This window comes from Taudactylus pleione, unplaced genomic scaffold (assembly GCF_031769625.1).
Source record: "Taudactylus pleione unplaced genomic scaffold, aTauple2 ptg000672l, whole genome shotgun sequence".
In the NCBI taxonomy this organism is placed as follows: Eukaryota; Metazoa; Chordata; class Amphibia; order Anura; family Myobatrachidae; genus Taudactylus; species Taudactylus pleione.
Genome location: NW_028285074.1, coordinates 199,153 through 221,158, shown reverse-complemented (window position 1 = coordinate 221,158; position 22,006 = coordinate 199,153). Strand labels below are relative to the sequence as shown.

General features: G+C 47.8%; 1 protein-coding gene across 4 annotated transcripts in view; it reads right to left on the bottom strand.

Annotated features, from left to right (window-relative positions):
* Positions 1 to 19,479, bottom strand: part of LOC148478169 (circularly permutated Ras protein 1-like) — a 152,439-nt gene extending 132,960 nt beyond the window's left edge. For 3 of the 4 annotated variants that reach the window (XM_088455840.1, XM_088455843.1, XM_088455842.1), the window contains exon 1: positions 19,422 to 19,464. The gene's annotated coding sequence lies outside the window, so the exon portion shown is untranslated. Of the gene's footprint in view, positions 1 to 19,421 lie in introns of all 4 variants that reach the window. The other variant, XM_088455841.1, reaches the window with a different exon arrangement.
* Positions 19,480 to 22,006: the final 2,527 nt, after the last annotated feature.

Genomic DNA, 22,006 nt, shown 5'->3' with positions numbered 1-22,006 from the left:
ACATTTAGCTGAGAAATACTGTTAATAATTAATTAAGTCAGACAAGCACTACATTACGCAACAGTAATTGCTGGGTTCTGCAAACCCTTAGATATTTGGAAGGAAGATTTACCTGAGGTGTACTGTGACCAGCAGTTATTTCCACTAATGGGTAGAGAAAAACGAACTATACTTTGCACAGATATATCCTGAATGTATGGTCCATAATATATGCACATGAAGGCCTAATTAACCCACCAGCAGGGCCGTCTCTTCCATTGGGTTTGTTGGGCAGTTGCCCAAGGGCCCCAAGCTTCAAGGGGCCCGCCAACAGGGCCGGCCCTAGGCATAGGTATTAAAGGCAAACGTCATTCCCTACCACCTAAGTGGGCATAGAGGGGGCCATATAATCATGTGGCGAGCGCAGTGAGCCACCAAGCCTGAAGCGTGGCGAGCGAAGCGAGCCCACGAGGGGACAACTGTCTTTTTTTGCTGGATTGTGTGGGCAGGAAACTGCACTTCCGCCCTCAGGTCACGTCACTTCCAGGTACAGTATCTGAAGGGGAACTAGTCTTTTCCGAGGCTGACGCGAGCTACTGCAGAGTGCAGAGGAGAAGCCAGGCAACACTTGCGGAGCTGCTGACAGACCCGGCTCCACCACACAGGATAAAGGTAAGAGCTGGATGAGGGGAGGCAGATACATTTGGGGAGTGGGGGCTGATGGCACTGCTGTGGGAGGGTGAGACAAAGACATATGGGGAGTAGGGTCTCAGGGAGCTGAAGATACTGCTATAGGGGAGGGGGAGGCAGATACATATGGGAAGTGGGGGCTGATGGCACTGCTATGGGAGAGTGAGACAAAGACATGGGAAGTAGGGACTCAGGAAGCTGATGATACTGCTATGGGGGGAGTTGGAGGCAGATATATGTGGGGGCTGATGACCTGTTATGGGGGGATGCAGAGACAAGGGTGTGTGGGAACTCACGGCTGAGGACACTGCTATTGGGGGAGGGCAGAAGGCAGAAACACATGGGGAGTGGGGGCTCAGGGTGTTTATGACACTGCTTTGGTGGAAAGGGGGAGATACTATATATTGGGAGTGGGGCCCAGGGGGATAGGACACTGCTCAGGTGGACTCCATCATCCACATTGATAATAAGGGACCCAGCGGTGACGGTCTTCCGATGTCAGGATTTGAATCACCGGCCATAGGGCCGGCGGTCATTCATACTGATCCCCAATACGGGCAGCAGGCTCTCTTGTGTATTATATGGTGGCTGTGTCATATCATTGTTCTGGGCAGCATATATGACCATTTACATTTTGTTCCCGTGAATGGGTGGGTAGGGGCCCCAGTGCATTGCTTTGCCCAGGGCCCACACTGCTGTTAAGACAGCCCTGCCCACCAGTTACTAAGGACATTAGAGTATTAGCTCCTTTAAAAATAAATAGTTACGGATGATATAGTACCCATCCTCACCCCCTATTAGGGCAGTAATTGTACATAAAGAATGTATAAATAATTAGGTTTCCATGATATGTATATATGTACTGTATAAACCTTATTGATTAACAAATATATTATATAAAGTATTATTGTATTTGTATGATTAATGTGTAAATTGTGAGGAAGTTAGTGCAGGAGGCCAAGCATCCAGGGTAGGGGCGGGTGTTTTTTTTAGTATGGGAAAGGTCTCGAGGGGCTGAGGAAAGTGCCAGAAGTGGCACGAGATGGCTCTGAGGGAGCTCGAGACCCAGGCGGGAAGGGAGTAGACTGCGCAGCTGGCAGGGGGGTATAAAAAGGGAGAGCTGCGGCACTAACGTCGGTCTGCCGGTGCCCCCTCCAGTGCTTGTCCCTCAGACTTACCGGAGCTGCTTAAAGAGCTATAGTATTAGCGGCGTCCGGGAGTCTGAGAGGCAGAGGCCAGTGTGGGGCAGCCCATGGTGATTGGTGTTTAGCAGCGATCGAGGACAATGGTGGTGGTGAGAAAGACCGCAAGCAGAGGAAGCCGGGAACTGCTAGCTGTTGTTAGCTGAGTAAGTCACCAGCAGCAGCAGAACAGATATGCAATAGCTGCCAGTATCCCTTCCTGATACCCCTGTGGGAGGCCAGCTTTCAGCCTGACAGTGCAGTGTCTGTGCAGCACGAGGGGAGGCAGAGCCTCAGCTGTTATAAGTGAGTAAAACCCATTCACCATACCACACTCACTTAGATGCTTCCTAGCCAGTCATTCAGGGACAAGATTGCCGGATCCATATTTAGTAGAGACGAGGCTTATTGACTGTGCTTAATTATGCATACACATGGCCAGATCTGTCAGATGAACGATTATTTACCAACGGTTTGAACGATTTTACATACGATTTGAATGATTTCAGACAGTATTAAAATTAAAGAAATCGACCAAATCTGACCACAAACACATCAGATGTCAGATATCGTTATCTGACCATCGGGAACGTCCATCTTTCATCGCTGCAGGCTCACATGTCAGATTTTTCTTTCAGATACGAACGATTTTTAAAATCGTTATCGTTCAGATCTGACAGAAAATCTGACCGTGTGTATGCACCATTAGGCCTCCTATATCGCAGCTACAGTACTGAAAGTTTCCATCCATATGCTGTCATTGCTGCTATGCTTCAAAGTTATAAGAGTTAGGCAGCAGCTAAGAAGTCTGGAACATTAACCTATAGGGTAGAGGGAATTATCATTCCAAGCATGTATAGTAATGCTGAGGAGGAGGAGAGCAGGAGCAAAGAGTAAGCTACAGGTTATCTCCGTTTTGCTGCGAAGATAACAAGCTGTCATGAGACTCTAAGCTGGGTACACACTGACTGATCGGCCAATGTATCTGCTGCCCGTCGGCCAGTGTGTCCCCGCGATATGTCGGTGAACGGCGGCGTTCACCGACATATCGCATTGGCTGTGCTGCACAGCCGATGGACAGATATGTCTGCAGACCGCCCATACACACACAGCGGCAGCCTCGAGGAGGGGGGGGCGGGACACGCCCCCGACCCGCCCCCCCGGCCGCCGGGACCCGAGGGCACAAGCAGATGATGGCCGTTCAGTGTGTATGAACGACCATCATCTGCAGATATATCTGTCAGGTATGTACCCACTGTAAAGGCGGGTATCCACTACTAGATATACAAAGGAGAGCACGATGACGACATTGCTGTCGTGCTCTCGTTTGTATATCTAGTGATGTGCCTACACTGAACGTTCACTAGTTCAGTCCAGGCACATCCCTCATCTCCGCACATGCTGGATCGTCAGGTTGACCAGCATGTACGGGCGATGATAGATGTCGGAAGCGACCAGCGTGCACGCGCATCGCTGGTTGCTCCCGACCAAAACATGCCAGATGCATGCGCGATTTGCAAGCGATTGCACAATACCGACGTCGTTATTGTGCAATCGCTTGCTAAAATCGCCTAGTGGATACCCCCCTTAAGCTGACACAGTATTATTACTGAGTTTCAATTTGTAAGAGATAAATTTAATTCAAGGGTTAGGGAAACAATTGTAACTAACTATAGTTACTGTTGTAATTTGGAATAGTTAAAGCTATAATACAGGACACAAACTTCTGTACTAACATCTGCCATCTACTGTAATATTATCGATGTATCAACTCTAAGCATCTTACTTGGAGACTATGGCCCTCATTCAGACCCACTCGCGAGCGGCTGTCCGCTCGCAAGTGGGTCGATGGTGCGCATGCGCGAGACACGACGAGCGAAGGGCTTTCCTTCGCTCGGAGTGTCTCATCAAAGGGGGCGTGCTGTCGATGTTGACTGACAGCACGCCCCCCTTTGGCGGGCGTGCCAGGGGCGTGCCTGCCAGACGGAGGCGTTCCCAAGGGAACGCCTACCGTCTAAAGCCGGCCCCACTGACATCACTAGGACGCTCCATATTAATGGAGGTGGGCCCTGATTCAGAGCGAGCGCTCTGGTCAGAGCGTCCGGCTCTGAATCAGGGCCTATATCAGTTTTATTTATATACTTGGAACTGTGCCAGCATGAGTAACACTGCAGCCAAAGGCTTAGCAGTAATCTTTCCCTATCAGAACTACTGAAAGTGGCACAAACTTTACTGGACACTAAGGACTCCTACAGTACTAGACTTTGAAACATATATATATATATATATATATATATATATACAGAGCCGTAACTAGGGTAGTGCGACCAGTGCCATCGCACAGGGCACCGTAGGGCAGGGGGCGCTGTTTGGGCATGTGAATTTTCCTGTTTATTATCATTCTCACTTGTAGCTTCCTCTTCTTTTATCCCCAGCATCTCCTGGCCTCCCCTATCTCTTCCCTGGTCCTTCCCCATGAGGCCATAAATGTGAAGTATTGTTTAATGTAAAGCACCATCACCACACACACTATCCAATAGAATATTCATATAGTTCATAATATCATTAAGCTTTCCCAGGTGAGTCTATAAAATATATACAATATAACCTGGGTGGAGGCACTGTTATATAGCATGTAACAGAGGGTTACACACATAATGTTGTGTACAAGTGTCGCACGCGTGTTAGACCTTGACGTGCACAGAACACCGCTCTGCACAGGGCACAATTATCTTATTACCTAAGAGAGACAGGTTCTCTATAAAGATCAAATTTGCTGGTGTGCACTTTACAACATTGGTTTATGGACTCTTGATTAAAATGATGAATGAATGATGATTAATGCGTCTTTGTACATAGTAACCTTTTGTATAGTACTAAGTCATATGCTCAGTGTTGTTTGTTGTGATTCTTAATATGACTTCTTTTTCTATACAGTATTTGTACTGTCAGACTTCTCCTATGCTTACTGTCTGAATGGGGGATCATGTAGTTGGCACTATTTAGAAGGGGTATGCAATCGGGAAGCCGACTGCCTAAATACCGGCAGCCGGCTTCCCGACTGTCATATCCCGGCAAGGGTGAAATGCCGGGCGTCTAGATGTAGCGGACAGCCGCGGGGGGTGGGGGGGTTAGGTTTAGGGCTCCCGGGGGGCTCTTAGGGTTAGGCACCGCCCCGGGAGGGTTAGGGCTAGGCTAGGGGGAGGGAGGGTTAGGCACCCCGGGGGGAGGGGGGGGACTTAGGGTTAGGCACCCCCCCGGGGGACTTAGGGTTAGGCAGCGGGGAAGGGGGTGGTTAGGGTTAGGCACTTGGGGGGGTGGTTAGGGTTAGGCACCCCTAAGGAGGGTTAGGGGGGTTAGGTTAGACAATACTTACCTATCCACGATCGGGATTTCCAGCGCTGTCGGACTTCCGCTGCCGGGCTGCCGCTGCCAGGAATCGAACCGCCGGCCATGCGCCCAGCGGTATTTCATACCAATTCCTTAGAAGGAGACACAGCAAGCACACCAGAAGATCCCTCCCAAGGAGGTTTACCCCAAAGCTACCCAGGGGGACGTACGTCAAGGCCGGCTGGACCAGGTCATACTTGCCTACTTTTGAAAAAGGTTTTCAGGGAGATTGTGAAAGTAACACCTATGAGAGCGGTGATGAACTGGACGTGTGCTGCTACATCTGAGAGGCGTGTCATAAAATTGATTTACATCCAAATGTAAGTGGGTCCCAAAGCAGTTAGTAAGATCTACTTGGTGATGGAAACACACTGAGGGGTCTATTTACTAAGCCTTGGATGGAGATAGAGTCGACGGAGATAAAGTGCCAGCCAACCAGCTCCTAACTGTCATTTTTTCAAACACAGCCTGTGACATGGCAGTTAGGAGCTGATTGGCTGGTACCTTATCTCTGTTGCCTTTATTTTCATCCAAGGCTTAGTATATAGACCTCTAAATCTTTTCAGAAAATACATGTAGCCATATGGATCATTGTGCCTTATAACCAATGCAGGGGAATTATACTAATGATCTAATTTGAATATATATATATCTGTGTATATACAGTCAGGTGCATAAATATTGGGACATTGACAGAATTTTCATATTTTGTCCTCTATTCACCACCACAATGGATTTGAAATGAAACCAACAAGATGTGATTTAACTGCAGACTTTCAGATTTAATTTGAGGGTAATTACATCCAAATCAGGTGAACGGTGTAGGAATTACAACGGTTTCTATATGTGCCTCCCACTTTTTAAGGGGCCAAAAGTAATGGGACAAACTAAACAATTCTAAATCTAACTTTCACTTTTTAATACTTTGTTGCAAATCCTTTGCAGGCAATTACAGCCTGAAGTCTGGAATGCATAGACATCACCAGACGCTGGGATTCATCCCTGGTGATGCTCTGCCAGGCCTCTATTGCAAATGTCTTCAGTTCCTGCTTGTTCTTGGGGTATTTTTCCTTCAGTTTTGTCTTCATCAAGTGAAATGCATGTTCAATCGGATACAGGTCAGGGGATTGACTTGGCCATTGCATAACATTCCACTTTTTAGCCTTAAAAAACTCTTTGGTTGCTTTTGCAGTATGCTTCGGGTCATTGTCCATCTGCACTGTGAAGCGCTGTTCAATGAGTTCTGAAGCATTTGACTGAATATGAGCATATAATATTGCCCGAAACACTTCTGAATTCATTCTGCTGCTTTTGTCAGCAGTCACATCATCAATAAATACAAGGGAACCAGTTCCATTGGCAGCCATACATGCCATGACACTACACCACCATGCTTCACTGATGAGGTGGTATGTTTTGGATCATGAGCAGTTCATTTCCTTCTCTTCTCTTTCCATCACTCTGGTACAAATTGATCTTTGTCTCATCTGTCAATAGGATGTTGTTCCAGAATTGTAATGGCTTTTTTAGATGTTGTTTGGCAAACTCTAATCTGGTCTTCCTGTTTTTGTGGCTCACCAATGGTTTGCATCTTGTGGTGAACCCTCTATATTCACTCTTGTGAATTCTTCTCTTGATTGTTGACTTTGACACATATACATCTACCTCCTGGAGAGTGTTCTTGATTTGGCCAACTGTTGTGAAGGGGTTTTTCTTCACCAGGGAAATAACTCTTTTGTCATCCACCACAGTTGTTTTCCGTGGTCTTCCGGGTCTTTTGGTGTTGCTGAGCTCTCCGGTGCGTTCTTTCTTTTTAAGAATATTCCAAACAGTTGATTTGGCCACACCTAATGTTTTTGCTATCTCTCTGATGGGTTTGTTTTGATTTTTCAGCCTAATGATGGCTTGCTTCACTGATAGTGACAGCTCTTTGGATCTCACATTGAGAGTCAACCGCAACTGATTCCAAATGCAAATGTCACACCTAGAATCAACTCCAGACCTTTTACCTGCTTAATTGATAATGAAATAACGGGGGAATAGCCCACACCCGTCCATGAAATAGCTTTTGAGTTGATAGTCCCATTACTTTTGGCCCCTTAAAAAGTGGGAGTCACATATAGAAACCGTTGTAATTCCTACACCGTTCACCCGATTTGGATGTAATTACCCTCAAATTAAATCTGAAAGTCTGCAGGTAAAGCACATCTTATTTGTTTCATTTCAAAACCATTGTGGTGGTTAATAGAGGCCAAAATCTGAAAATTCTGTCAATGTCCCAATATTTATGCACCTGACTGTATGTATTTGTGCAGCACAGATAGTGTAATGGTTAGCATTACTGCCTGACAGGCCCTCCTCTGAATCAGAACCATATATCCTAGCACTTTACAGAGAATAATCATTCACATCAGTCCCTGCCTCAGAGGAGCTGACAAGCTATAAAAAGTTTGGTGAATGGTTTGATATATCTTTATGCAACGCTTGCAACAAGGTCGCTCATGCGCGCTGACATGCATAGACATGTCTGGACCTGCCCCCAGTCTGGGTTTGCCCGAGGCCGCCACCGCACTGCCATTACATTCATTTCAACAGAGTGTCCCGTGCAGTGTGCGTCCAACAGCAATGGAGCACCGACACAACATTAAGGGGTCTATTTACTAAGCAGTGTTAGGAGAAGTGAAAAGTGAAGAGTGAAAAGTGATAAGGTGCCAGCCAATCAGCTCCTAACTGCCATCTCACAGGCTGTGTTTGAAAAATGACAGTTGGGATCTGATTGGCTGGCACCTTATCACTTTTCACTCTTCACTTCTCCTAACACTGCTTAGTAAATTGACCCCTGAGTTCTGCTTCAAATTGGGTAAATCGGCGATGGAGATTCACGAAATGTTGGTGAAAGTGTACGGGCAGGATACTGTGAGTAGAAAATGTGTGTACGATTGGTTTGCACGCTTTCGCAGTGGCAAGGAATCGGTGGAAGACGAGCACCATTGCTGTTCGACGCACACTGCTCGGGACACTCTGTTAAAATGAATGCAATGGCAGTGCGGGGGCGGCCTCGGGCAAACCCCGACTGGGGGCAGGTCCAGACATGTCAGCGCGCATGAGCGACCTTGTTGCAAGCGTTGAATACAGATATATCAGACCATTCACAAACTTTTTAGACGTATATTCCCTGCTACACACATACACGCACTTTAGCGACTGGAATATGGCAGGGGGTCAGGAGTCAGAAACCAGGATCAGTCAGCATCTCCTGTTGCAGCATAAATCTAAGGCATACTTGCCTACTTTTGAAAAAGTATTTCAGGGAGATTGTGAAAGTAACACCTATAAGCGCGGAGGTAAAGTGGGCGTGTCCTGCTACATCTGAGGGGCGTGTCATAAAATTGGTTTACATCGAAATGTAAACGGGCCCCAAATAATGGGGGTAAGGTGCAATCAGGGAGATTACTAGCCTCTTCAGGGAGACAGGGAGACTTCTACTATTTCAGGGAATCTCCCTGACAATCAGTTAGAGTTGGCAAGTATGAGTATTACTAAGAGCAGCATGGGCAAGGTACAGGAAGGGGCAGTAGAATGCTGATAGCTGATCTTAGTAGTATTTTGGTGTAAGAGTGTAAAAGGGGGCACCAGTAGGGTGATTACAGTACCAGCAATGCCTTCTGCAAGGTAAGGTGACCCCTAGCATTGGTGGGAAGGGGGGCATAGGGGTTGCAGGAGGGAGCTGGCAGCTGTTCCCAGTATATTTTGCTGTAAAAGTGTAACATGGGCACAAGCAGGATAATAGTCGCTGCCAACACTGCCTCCTGCTGGGTGAGGTGATCCCTGGCATTAGGGGGGAGGAGAGGCAGTCACACACCTATACACACAGTCACACACATACTACATACTGTTACACTTTTATACATACATATGTACTGTACAGTCACACACATATATACATATATATACATACTGTCACCCATATTCACATATAATCACACTTATACCCTACCCTCCAACATGACCCGTTCCATTAGGTACAAAACACTCTGCTCCTGGACTTCCCACCTAATGTATGATTGCAGTCACCTGTGTTGAACTAGGTAATTGATGAGACAGATGTTTCACCACTGGTGACTGCAATCATACATTACGAGGGAAGTCCAGGAGCAGAGCATTTTGTACCTAATGGAACGGGTCAAGTTGGAGGGTCTGTTATACACAGTGTCCCCCCTCCCTGTTACTACTTTACAGTGTACAGTCTGCAGAGATCCTCTCCACAGTCCCTCATGCTGATTGTACGGTGCCATGTAGCCCCGCCCCCTGCCATGTAGCCCCGCCCTCTGCTCGGAGTTCTCCCTCTCGTCACTGTTTAGCTTCTAAACTGTAAAATCAAAGGCTGGGGAGTGGGGGGCCCGATAGCGGGTGGCCTGGGGCACTTACCACCTCCTTAATCCGGCTGCTCTCCTGCCCATCCCTACCCCGCCCGGTTATCCCTCTGCCCGCAGCACAGCTCCATCACAGGGTGTCAGGGACCCATACCCCATACTTACCTACTTACCTACCTTTAATAATCTCTTCCCGGGAGAAGCCCGGGTAAGAGAAGCAGCAGGGGGCCGATGGGGGCGAAGCCTAACGAGTCGCGTCATTAAGCCCCGCCCCCTCACATCAAAACTGCCGCGATTGGATAAAATTTACATAGGGGGCGGGGCCAAATGCTGTGATTCATGCAGAATCACATCTTAAGCCCCGCCCCCTTCACGGAGACCCGCGATCGCCGCAGGTATTCTCCTCATTCGGGAGAAATGCCTACCCTTCCGGGGGTGCGGGGGTTACCCGAAAAATCGGGAGCCTCCCGCGAAAACCGGGAGGGTAGGCATGTATGCCGTACCCAGTATCCCTGACGTTGGGGGATGCACCTCTGCTATAGACAGAGTGCCGTAATACAAATACCTTACTTACAAAACTGCCACCACCGATGGAAACGACTTAAAAGAGATCACCGGTCCTCTATTGTCCCAATAATTGCACAGGCTCAGCAACAAAATTCCCACACAGTTAATCTTTTGCTTAACCTCTTCACCACTGTGCAGACTCGGCGTCCCAGACGACCACACAGTTCAGTGAGACCAGCCCTCTGATTCCTGTACTTAATAGGTGTAGCGTCACCCTAGCGGACTAATAATCTCTTCAAAGACGAGGTTTTGGAGCATATATGACATAATCTAATAAAGAATAGTTTATTTACAGAAAAAGGAGTACAATGCTTAAAAAGAATGCTACAAAGAAAAGAATGGTTACAAAGGTACATACATGTATAGCAAGCAATATTAAATAAAAACGGAATACTTACAAATAAACACTCAGTTAATTTGCCTGGAAGGGACAGGAAGAAATGCAAGGACTGCAGGTTAAAACCTCAATGTAGCATTGACCACTCAGGCTGAACACAGAACCCAGGACTTCAATCCCTTTTATCAGAAGAGCCTCACACCTAGGGTGATGTCATACCCGTCCGCTCTGATTGGGGGATTAGATAATTAGAGGACAGGAACCTCCCAGCTAAATTTAAATCCCTTTAAATTTAGCACAGCATAAGCCTAATAACTTCCCCTGCGGATTTATTACCCACAATATGGGGTGTTCATCGTACTGGTCCTTATTTTATCTGTTATAAAAGTATAAATAGGAGTAGTTTGTGATGGTGCCTTCTTGGGATTTCTCATATCTTCAAAACTGTATATCTGGGAATCGCACCCAACCTGGATATGGAGTCCTGTTAATTTTCCAAGCTTCCAGCTATCACTGATACATCAATGTTGTCACATAAACCATCCAAATATGACTTTGTTTGATCTGGCCATCTCTCATCACACCTGAATGTCAGCCTGGTTACTATTTGCTTTACCCCCTATGGTGCTGATTGTCTATAGATGCAAACACAAAGGGCTGAGCAATACACAGGCCCTGGTGACGGGATGCTTTCGGGAAACCGGATGACGTGATCCCGACAGCTGGCTTCCCGACTGCTTTTTCCCGGCGTGGGTTAAATGACAGGTGTCTATATCTAGACGCCTGTCATTTTCCCGACGCCAGGAGACAGGCGCCCGGCATCCCGATCGAAGGGATGCCGGGCGCCGCGAGCGGACAGCCACGGGAGGGGGAGGGTTAGGTTTAGCGCACCCGGGGGGGGACTTAGGGTTAGGCACCCCCCAGGAGGGTTAGGCTAGGGGGAGGGAGGGTTAGGGTTAGGCACCCCCGGGGGGACTTAGGGTTAGGCAGCGGGGAAAGGGGGGTGGTTAGGGTTAGGCACTTACAGGGGGGATTAGGGTTAGGCACTTACAGGGGGGATTAGGGTTAGGCACTTGGGGGGGAGGTTAGGGTTAGGCACCCCTAAGGAGGGTTAGGGTGGTTAGGTTAGTTATTACTTACTGGAGGACGATCGGGATTTCCAGCGCTGTTGGCTGCCGCTGCTGGGAATCAAAGCGGCGGTTTTTCATACCAATTCCCCTGGTGACAATTTTACCATAACTGAGTGGACACACAGATGAGCTCTGAGCTAGACAAATCTGTGTAGTATTTCCTTACTTAATTAACAGGCTAGTGGGAACCTGTTAATTTCATTACCTGGGCAAGACTCTAACCAAAAGGCTTCCTGCCTTGTACACTTCCAAGAATAATTATCATGTGAGTCCTATGACATTTAACAATTCTTAAAATTAAGCTGTGGCTCCGAAATGTGAAATTAGGCCCTTTCAGGAACATACAGAGCTAGGTGCTATTTGCATGTCACATGGTTAGTTTTCTATCTTTCCTGCCTTTCATTAACCTTTAACAGGACTCACAGGATACATGACCTAATAAGGACAGTCCGCTCTTCTGCCCTCACAGTTAGAAAACCAGTTATTCTATGGCTTTTAATTACCAATCTGTAAGGACATTAAAACTATAATTCGCACTATGGGCCTGATTCAGACCCACTCGCGAGCGGCTGTACGCTCGCAAGTGGGTCGATGGTCTGCACTGAGCATGCGCACGACGGAGGGAGCTCCGTCGTGCGCATGCGCCAGACACAACGAGCGAAGGACTTTCCTTCGCTCGTTGTGTCCGATCAAAGGGGGCGTGCTGTCAATGTTGATTGACAGCACGCCCCCTTTGGTGGGCGTGCCGGGGGCGTGCCTCCCTGACGGGGGCGTTCCCACGGGAACGCCTCCCGTCAGAAGCCGGCCCACTGACATCATTAGTGATGTCAGTGGGAGTGATTTTGGCTCTGATAGAGCCAAAATCACTCCGGAGCTTGCGGTTGAAAACCTCAACCGCAGGCTCCGGCTCGCAGTTTCGATGGTCGCGATGGTCACGACCATCGCGGCCATCAAAATGCACGCTCGTATAGCCTGTGGGTGGTGACCCACAGCTATACGAGCGTCCAGGAGGACGCTCCATGAAAAAGGAGCCCGGCCCTCATGCAGAGCGTGCGCTCTGTTCAGAGCGTACGGCTCTGAATGAGGGCCTATGTGCCATATCGCTATATTCCTCACCCAGGGCACACACACCCCCCCCCCCTGAGCACTACTACTTAAGCTGCATACACACACAACGATTTTTTTTAACGATTATCGTTAAACTATATCGTTTGAAAAAATCGTTCACTTTCTGAGTCAAACGATGATTGATGATCGCTCGTGCGCATTCACGTTTGTAGTTTGTAGTTCAGTCAGACACTTGTCAACTCAACGATTTTCATTAAGTTAATATGCAAAAATCGTTTGAAGTTCACTTTAAAAAATCTGACAGAAAATCGTTCATAAAATCGTTGGTAACAAAATTGTTGTGTGTGTATGCAGCTTTACTATTACTTCCTTACCTTGCTTAGGCAGGGGGGAGAAGGAGTAAACTCCACTGCTGTAGCTGCTGCTTTCCCCGCTGTAGCAGGAGAGAACTCTCGTCTCTGCCTGTGCAGAGTGTTAGTGACAAGTCACTCACACAGGAAGCTCTGCACTGCTGCTTGCTGGGCGAGACGGCCGACGCACAACCCCGCGGTGCTTGGCCAGCCTATATTACATGCTTCTGTCAAGTCCCGCTCCTGCCACATCCGGTCTTGCGCATGCGAAGTCCGTATTTCAGATGGGGCTGTGGGGATCCGGGAGATTTCATTAGTTTTGCGGGGCAGCGGGGGGCTTGTTAAAAAAACGGGAGCCTCCCGCGAGATGCGGGAGGGCTGGCATGTATGAGGGAGTATGTTTGATAAACTTTTCAAAGCCTCCTCTTGTTGATGATTCTAGCCACGGCATTTACAAGGGCAATTATATAACATATAAAACACCCCAGGTAAATATGCTACTTTATTTGGTACATTAGAGGCAATCCTTACCGCCCTCTATTGAGGACTGTTTTGAGGGCATAGATAGATGAAATAGCTATGGCGGCACTGTATAGTTTCCCTGTGATTTCGGCTACATGATCAAGTTTGTTGGCGTTTAAAGAGACATTTAAGATATGCTTAACTATTTAGATGAGCTATTTTTCAAGTTTTTTCTAAAGAAAGAATAAAGAATCTGTATTTCCTGACAAAAGTGTAAAAACTGAAACCTAGGGGTCTATTTACTAAGCAGTGTTAGGAGACAGAGTGCAAACACAGCCTTTGAGATGCCAGTTAGGAGCTGATTGGCTGGTACCTTATCACTTTTCACTCTGTCTTCTAACACTGCTTAGTAAATAGACCCCCAAAGAATCTAAAGACTGGGCTCTTGACCCATTCTTCTTGTATAAATCCGCCATTCAGACTGCTCTTTATTATGTTTATTGCGGAAGGCACCTGGTGTGGTATATATATATATATATTTTTATTTTTTTTAAATGGTTGACACAGGAGTTTAAAGATAATTTATGTTTGTTGATTTTTAAGATCTTTGGTGCCAGCAGTGGTGGAACTCCAGGAGGCAATGGAAGCATTGGCCTCCGGGCACTAGCTGTCAGTGGGGTACTGAAGAGAAGCCTTGGTGAGGGGGCACAGTTGTACCGGGGTCCACAGATAAATCCATCTATCTCCGTTGCGGATCACTGCAGCTGGGCAGCCAGCGGTTATAGATGGATCTATCTTTGGGGTCCGGGGATCTGCTGTCTCTTGATCTTCAGGCACCGCCAGCGGCTGGTGCAATAACTTTTTATTTTATTTTGAAACGGCGTGCATGACATCATGCCGCACAGCTGAAAGGTAGATGAGCCGAAGTGCAAAGAGGAGCAGCTGGAAGACCCAGAAGAAGGTAAGTGTCTGTGGACTCTAGAGCCAGAGGGATGCAGAGGCTGGAGCTGGAGAGACACTGCAGGGCTGGCTGGAGTGACATTAGGAGTCTGGAGAGACACTGCAGGGCTGGAGACACAGAAGGGGGCTTGCTGAAGAGACACGGCAGGGCTAGAGCTGCAGAAACACAGGGAAATGAGGCTGGAGAGACACAAGGGGAGATGAGGTTAAAGAGAACTGGGCGTAAGCGGCTGGAGACTATCCAAACTGGCAGGATTACTGGCGCATAACTTACACCTTTGCTCCCTCAGCTGTGCATGCAACAGACCAGTGCATGCACAAGTTGGAGCCGGGGATGGAGCACCACCATCTATTTAGCCTCCGGTGCCTGGTATGAGCTTATGCAGGGCCGTTACAGCGCCCCATGCTGGCCATTCCCAGCCGAGAGCATGACGCCATGGCGTTATATGGAAAGTGGACGTGACCAATGGAAAGAGGGAGCGTCTTTATGATGCCTGGTATGAGCTTATGCAGGGCCGTAACAGGGCTTTTCAGCATGGCGTTATATGGAGGGGGGCGGGGCTGGCAGCTCAGGCAATTACAGCTGTGACCAAAGCATCCTCAGGATGCTCTGGAGAAGGGGGAAACAGGTGCCAAGAGCTGCAGGGTGCCTGTCTGGAGCGTCCAGAGGCACTGAAGAAGCGATCTGTGGTTGCAGGGTGCCGTTCCGGTAGACCTAATAGCCAGATGCAGAGGCCGTGGGTGAGCACTACCCACACCCCCCTAGTTACGGCACTGAGCTTCCGCCCCTGGGTGTCAGGCTAATATTTTGTCATTGTCTGCTGCTAAAGTTTTTTCCTGATATTTCCACAGTTGAAAAAGTCTGTGTCTGGCTTCTTCATTGATGAATGCTGATAAGTAAGAAGTTGCCACATAGCATTGTAATTGTATTAACTGATAATATAACGTCACACAATGAAAAACACAGATCCTGAGGTATAAATAGATTCGAGAAACACTGTTAATGATTAAGGCCCATGAGAAGCATTACATTACACAACAGCATTTGCTGGGTCCTGCAAACCCATAGAGATATTTGGCAGAATGGTGCGCAATCACCAATCAACAGACTGAGGTGTTCCGCGGCCAGGGCCGGATTAAGGGGAGGGGGGCGGCAGCCCCGGGGCTCCCATACACAGAGGGTTGTCTGACCCTGCAATAGCAGAGAATCTGTTCCCTGATGGGGGTTTGCTGCGGCTCTGTGTTCTGCTGAAGCATGCACAGTCACGCACATACAACGCACAGCGGCTCCCGAGACCCCTCATCGGCATCACGTGATACATCACATCCATGACTCACTCCGGAGCCTCTCTGCTGCACTGTATGCAAGCTAGGGATGGAAATCGGAAGCCCGACCTCAAATAATTGCCAGGCTTCCAACATCAAATTATGCGATGCGATGGCAACTAGCCATCGCATCCCAACAATTTGATACTATAACTATCGCGATGGTTATAGTACCGACCGAAAAGTTAGTGGGCCTGTGGGGGCGGAGCCTTGTGACACCCCTGCCCACGTCACTGTGGGGGTGTACCCAGCACTCACCGGGATGCTGGGCCGCCCCCAGGCTTACCCTACACTGAGAATAAATGCAGTGCGCATCTATTCTCCTGCTGCACACCCGCTGCTCTGCTATGAATAGCAGGGGTGTGTGCTACCCCTCCACAGTCAGCCATCGGATAGGCATCGGAAAGCTGCATCTGATGGCTGGCTACCATCGAATTTCCGGTATTCGAAAAAGTGCCTCCATCGAATCGGAAACATCGATGGTTGCTAACCATCGGCTTCTGATGTCCATCCCTAATGCAAACCACGGACGGCGAGTACTTGGTGGCACAAGGGTGGGGGGAGGTGTTTATTATGGCAATGTATAGCAAACAGGGGGCCACTGTGGGGTATATTTGAGGGGGAGGCACTGTGGGCATATAGAGGGGGCACTCTGGTGAAAGGTGGCGGCGGGGTGTCAATTTTTTATTTTTTTTAAGGGGCCGCCACAAGCCCTAATCTGGCTCTGGCTGCATCTAGCAGTGGTTTCCACCAAGGTATGTAGAACATTTTATTATATTAACATAGACATAAGCAGAATTTATGGTCAATAACTGTCCACCCGTAGTATTACTGCCATTGGCAAATTTTACCTAGGGGCTGTAGCAATATATCGCACAGCGCATCGCTGGGTGTGTTTACACGATAAGTCTGTGAATGACGTTGTTCACAGACATATCAGGTCGCCCCTGCAGCACAGCCCATGCCAATATATCTGTAAGATATATTGGTGCATCTGCATGTGTGTACGGGCGACCCGCCGATCGTCCACCCACTGGTCGCAGGGACCGCCGACACCGACATCACAACCGGGCGGGAAAATTTGGGATGTCAGCCCAGAAATCTCGCGTGGCCGATTGGTAAAGTATGTATAACTTACCAATTGGCCGCTCTATCAGCGGATCGTTCTGCTGACCAATTCGTCATCTCAGTATGTAACCAGATTTTTCTGGCGTTACCTTCTGCACCAAAAAAAGAGCGGCTGGGGCTTAGTGCATATGGAAATGCGGTAAAACCCCCGAAAACGGGGTTTTTACCGCATTTTTCATTTAGTACATCCCGGCTGTTATGTGATAAAGAAGTTAGGTTTTGCTTTTAAGGTGCGTACACACTGGGCGATTAAAGTGGACGACTGAACGATAACGATATCGTTATGTCGTCCACTTTTAACATATGAACGATAATGACGATGCGTGTTCCCGCGGGTCATTAGTCATTGTCGTTCATCGAGCAAACATGCAGGCCAACCTGACGATGTCGTCAGGTTGCTGCATGTTGGGGAATGGGGGAGAGAGCCCGGCGCTGAACGATATCGTTAATGATATCGTTCAGCGGCTGTGCTCAATGTCATGAACGACATTGAGCACACCCTGCCGGGGACACACTAGACGATATCGCTCAGGGAGCATATCGGCTAGTGTGTACGCTCCTTTACACGCTGGAAAATATCTGGAGAATATGATTACATAGTTAAGTCACTGAGGACTTGCTGTATGTATGTTGTTCTATATTATAGTTTACTTCTCATTCACAAAATGAACACACAAAAAAAAACACAACATAGTAAATCAAAGTAGTAAACTCTGATGCTTTTTCCCAGGGAAACCATTTCCGTCAGCCTTGTCTGACCTGCCATTAACCAGGTTTCCTATGGCTTCTAACACAACAAATAGGGTTTTATAGGAACACAAAATGCTCAACAGTTTATATCTTGATTAGTACAAAATATCCTTCGATACAACGGTCACTTCATGCAAACAACTGGTTTATGAAAAGTTTTATGTTCTTACTTAAACCGGGTACACACTATATAGCTGTTATCTGGCCGATCAGCCGATGATTGTATAGTGTGTGCGCAGGAGCGTTAGCCTATAAATAGTCGCATCAGGAGGTCGCATCTTATGGTCTGCACACCCAATCCCGTTAAAAGAGATCAAAGGAAATTAAACACTGAGCAAGAATTTGCTCATCGTGTACGGGTGCCCACAGATCCGATAATCGCTTCTTTAGATCGGAGCGTTTTAGTGTGTACCTAGCTTAGAGTAATCTGCGGCTGTCTGCTGCTGTGAAACTACCAGGAACAGCCGGAAGCTGGGCATGCTGGGAGCAGTAGCTCCACAACAGCCGGAATGCTCCATGTTGCCCACCTCCGCTACCAGACATTGGGTCTGATACACTATGGATCGCAACTGCGATTGCAATAGCGATTACGCACGCATTCTCACTGCAATGATATGCTAATCAACTGTTATCGCTATGCCGTCGCAGCACAACATAAGGGCGCCCGCTTTACCGTACACACATCGAGTACCATCCCAGCCTCACACACACTTGAACAGAACCTGTGTAATTCACGTGTCCGGAATTAAAGGGATGGTATGTCAAACCTACGCATTATGAAATGTCATTTGGGGGGAGGTAACACTCGCTGGGACACCCTCCAAAGACCCCAGGGCCTGATTCACTACCAATCGCAATTGCAATAGTGATTACACATGCAGTCTCACGATGATAGTATGCTAATCCATTGTGATCGCTATGCCATTGCAGCACAACATAAGCCCACATTACCTTACACACAACCGTAATGTTTAGCAAGACTGCAAAACCATCGGTACCATCGCAGCCTCACGCACACGTGCACAAGCTCTGACCTTACTCAGGAATTGCTAACCTCATCGTACGCTATGAGTCCTCAGTCTGCGTACGGCATCACAGTGGATAATTTATTCACGCCCATGCAATGGCGTACAAACGCAATGGCACGCCTGTGTTTCGCAGACCACCCCTGTCACCTCCCACAAGCGCCACTGCCTGTCAATCACTCTGCAATGGGTCAGAGTAGTCACCGCAGTCCCGATCGCAGTGGCTGTTCGCGCACCGCGATGAATACACATGCACAGAATGCAGCAATCAGCCGACTGCATGCGTAAATCGTAGTTGCGATCCGTAATGAATCATGCCCATTGCCAGTTCCTGTAATATATAAATCTGCCCCCTACAGCAAGATAACTTACAGATACCCCACACTGCTACTAGAAAAAAAGTAACTAGTCCAAAGCTTTTCTGGGTACATTTTCCTTTAACAATAAAACTTTAGAACAGCAACAGCCCTTTACATCGGAACTTTTCAAAACGTCTGGGATGCTCCTCCCTATACCTGTACAATGTACATAGACCTGGATAGTGACAGCATAAATAATAGGGGTAACTGCAGAACCCCCAGCACCCACATAGCCGGCTCCTATACAATGCTTTTACCATAAACTACACAATCTGACAAGCATAAAGCTGAACTCACGGATTAGATGCAATAAACTAGCCTAATATATTTATGTCCATTTTCCTACCTGTCTTCTGTCCTCCTGACACACAGATATTACTTAGTGTGTGTGTGTGTGTGTGTGTTACGGAGTAAAAGAAACTTACAGGAGAGGCGTGGTAGCACCTGACCTGATAAGGTGACAGCATAGGTCTACATTACAAACTCCAGTACTGCAGCATGTGTGTGTAATGACACTAATTGCCTCTAGAGGGCAGACCTGGACAGGAAAGCATTGCTATCAGTAAATGTCATGGGACTATTTAGTAAACTTAAAAAAAAAAATTAAAAAAGTTGTTCTACAGCATTTTTTCCTGGAGGAAAATATCAGCTCTACATATTCCTTCTAGTGAAAGTCATGGAGAAATCACAGATTTCTTTGCCTTTATCTTTTCTCCTGTCAGATTCCTGCAGCCCCCATAGGTAGAAACTTGGGAGGGCTTTGCAGGAACGATATTTATAATGATCAAAGGTTGCGGGAGGGTTGCCCACTTTGCCGGGAGACTCTCCGCAAATTCAGGAGTCTCCTGGGCGTTACGGGAGAGTGGGCAAGAGATGTAGCCTATAACAGTGGTTTGGCCAAAAAATAACTTGTGTCAACTCTATAAACTCAGTAAGACTAACAAACCATTCTATTTATATTATACGGCGAGAAGAAATCACCAGGAGTATAGAAATTGTCTCAACAGGTGCAGCAGCCGGCGGGAGGCGGAGCAGGGGTGTTCCTGAGTGGCTTCCCTGGAAATGGGGGCGTCATCCCTGTTTTCTGGGAGGCACGAGGCCAGGGTCTGCAGCCTGGCCAGAGGGGTAAACATCGAAAAGGGGACATGGCCAATGGAAAGGGGACGTGACCAATGGAAAGAGGGAGTGTCTTTATGATGCATCCCCTTTTTGTCACTATTGGGGCCGTGCCCGGTAATTACAGACATGCCGGGCAGCCCCCAAGTGCTGCAGTCACTGTGAATCCATTCACTGGCTGTGACGGCTGCACCGCCGTTTTCCCCACTCACTGGACACTGCGGCCTACGGGAGGGGTCAGAACCCGCAGGCTGTTTCAGCGGGGCGCCACGCCGGAGGGCAGGGTGCTTTCTGCCCTTGAAAAATATGGAAGGGCGCGGCACCCCGCTGAAACAGCCTAGCGGGAACGCTAAGTTACTTCTTGATTTACCCCAAAACAAAACCACATCTTAATTTAGTCAGTTACTGTAAATACAGTTCTGTGCAGAAATGCAGTATTACAAAATTATCTGACACCTGAATCACGCAGAACGTTATTAACGTTTAAGAACTCAAAAACAGAACATTTTAAAATTTTGGAAAAATAATTTTAAAAACGTGTTACAGATGATTCCATTCCTTTTACATTATAAACAGATGTATAGTGACCTTAACAAACATTTGCTATCGTGTGAAAGATTCTTTGAACAATTTCCCATTGAGCATAGCTTGAACTTTGTTCAGTTTATGTGGTTCTTACTGGCCAAAGGAATTGTAACCAAACTTTTAAAGTGCCGTTTGAACTCTTAACTTGGCAATAAAAATGATAACAGTTCATGTGGACTTTGGCCCTCATTCAGAGCCGGACGCTCTGAGCAGAGCGCACGCTCTGAATGAGGGCCGGGCTCCATTTTCATGGAGCGTCCTCCTGGACGCTCGTATAGCTGTGGGTCACCACCCACAGGCTATACGAGCGTGCATTGTGATGGTCGCGATGGTCGAGACCATCGCGACCATCGAAATTGCGAGTCGGAGCCTGCGGTTGAGGTTTTCAACCACAAGCTCCGGAGTGATTTTGGCTCTATCAGAGCCAAAATCACTCCCACTGACATCACTAGTGATGTCAGTGGGCCGGCTTCTGACGGGAGGCGTTCCCGTGGGAACGCCCCCGTCAGGGAGGCACGCCCCCGGCACGCCCACCAAAGGGGGCGTGCTGTCAATCAACATTGACAGCACGCCCCCTTTGATCGGACACAACGAGCGAAGGACTTTCCTTCGCTCGTCGCGTCTGGCGCATGCGCACGACGGAGCTCCCTCCGTCGTGCGCATGCTCAGTCCATAACATCGACCCACTTGCGAGCGGACAGCCGCTCGCGAGTGGGTCTGAATCAGGCCCTTTGTCCAGTTTTCGTATGTGATGCGATCCTATACTCATGAGAGCCACAGGTAAGGCATCTGTTCCATGTTAGTGTAAGCTCACGTTTTGGACAATTTGGTTGTTAGAACATATGTTTATCAAATCTATGTGAAACGTATGGGTAGCACATAGAAAATCAGCATTTCCAAATGGCTAGGCCTCAGTACATCCTGCGGACATAGAAACATTTTCCACTACAAAGTCACAGCATATTCTCAATCATACAATAATCAATCTGTAAAGTCACAAACGGACCCCAGGGTGGGGTCTGTATGGTGTTTTGGGTCTTTGAGATTTGCCCACATTATAAGCATGTCTCGATGCCTATGTAAACCAGTCCTGGTTCACAGTAGAAATGATCCCTCATTTGCTGAAGTTCCGTTCCACGGAACATCGTCTACTGTACATACTGTATGTGTACAGAACCTCTTGGCCAAATAAGACCATCTACTGTAAGTCCTTCTTATGGTTTCAGGAAG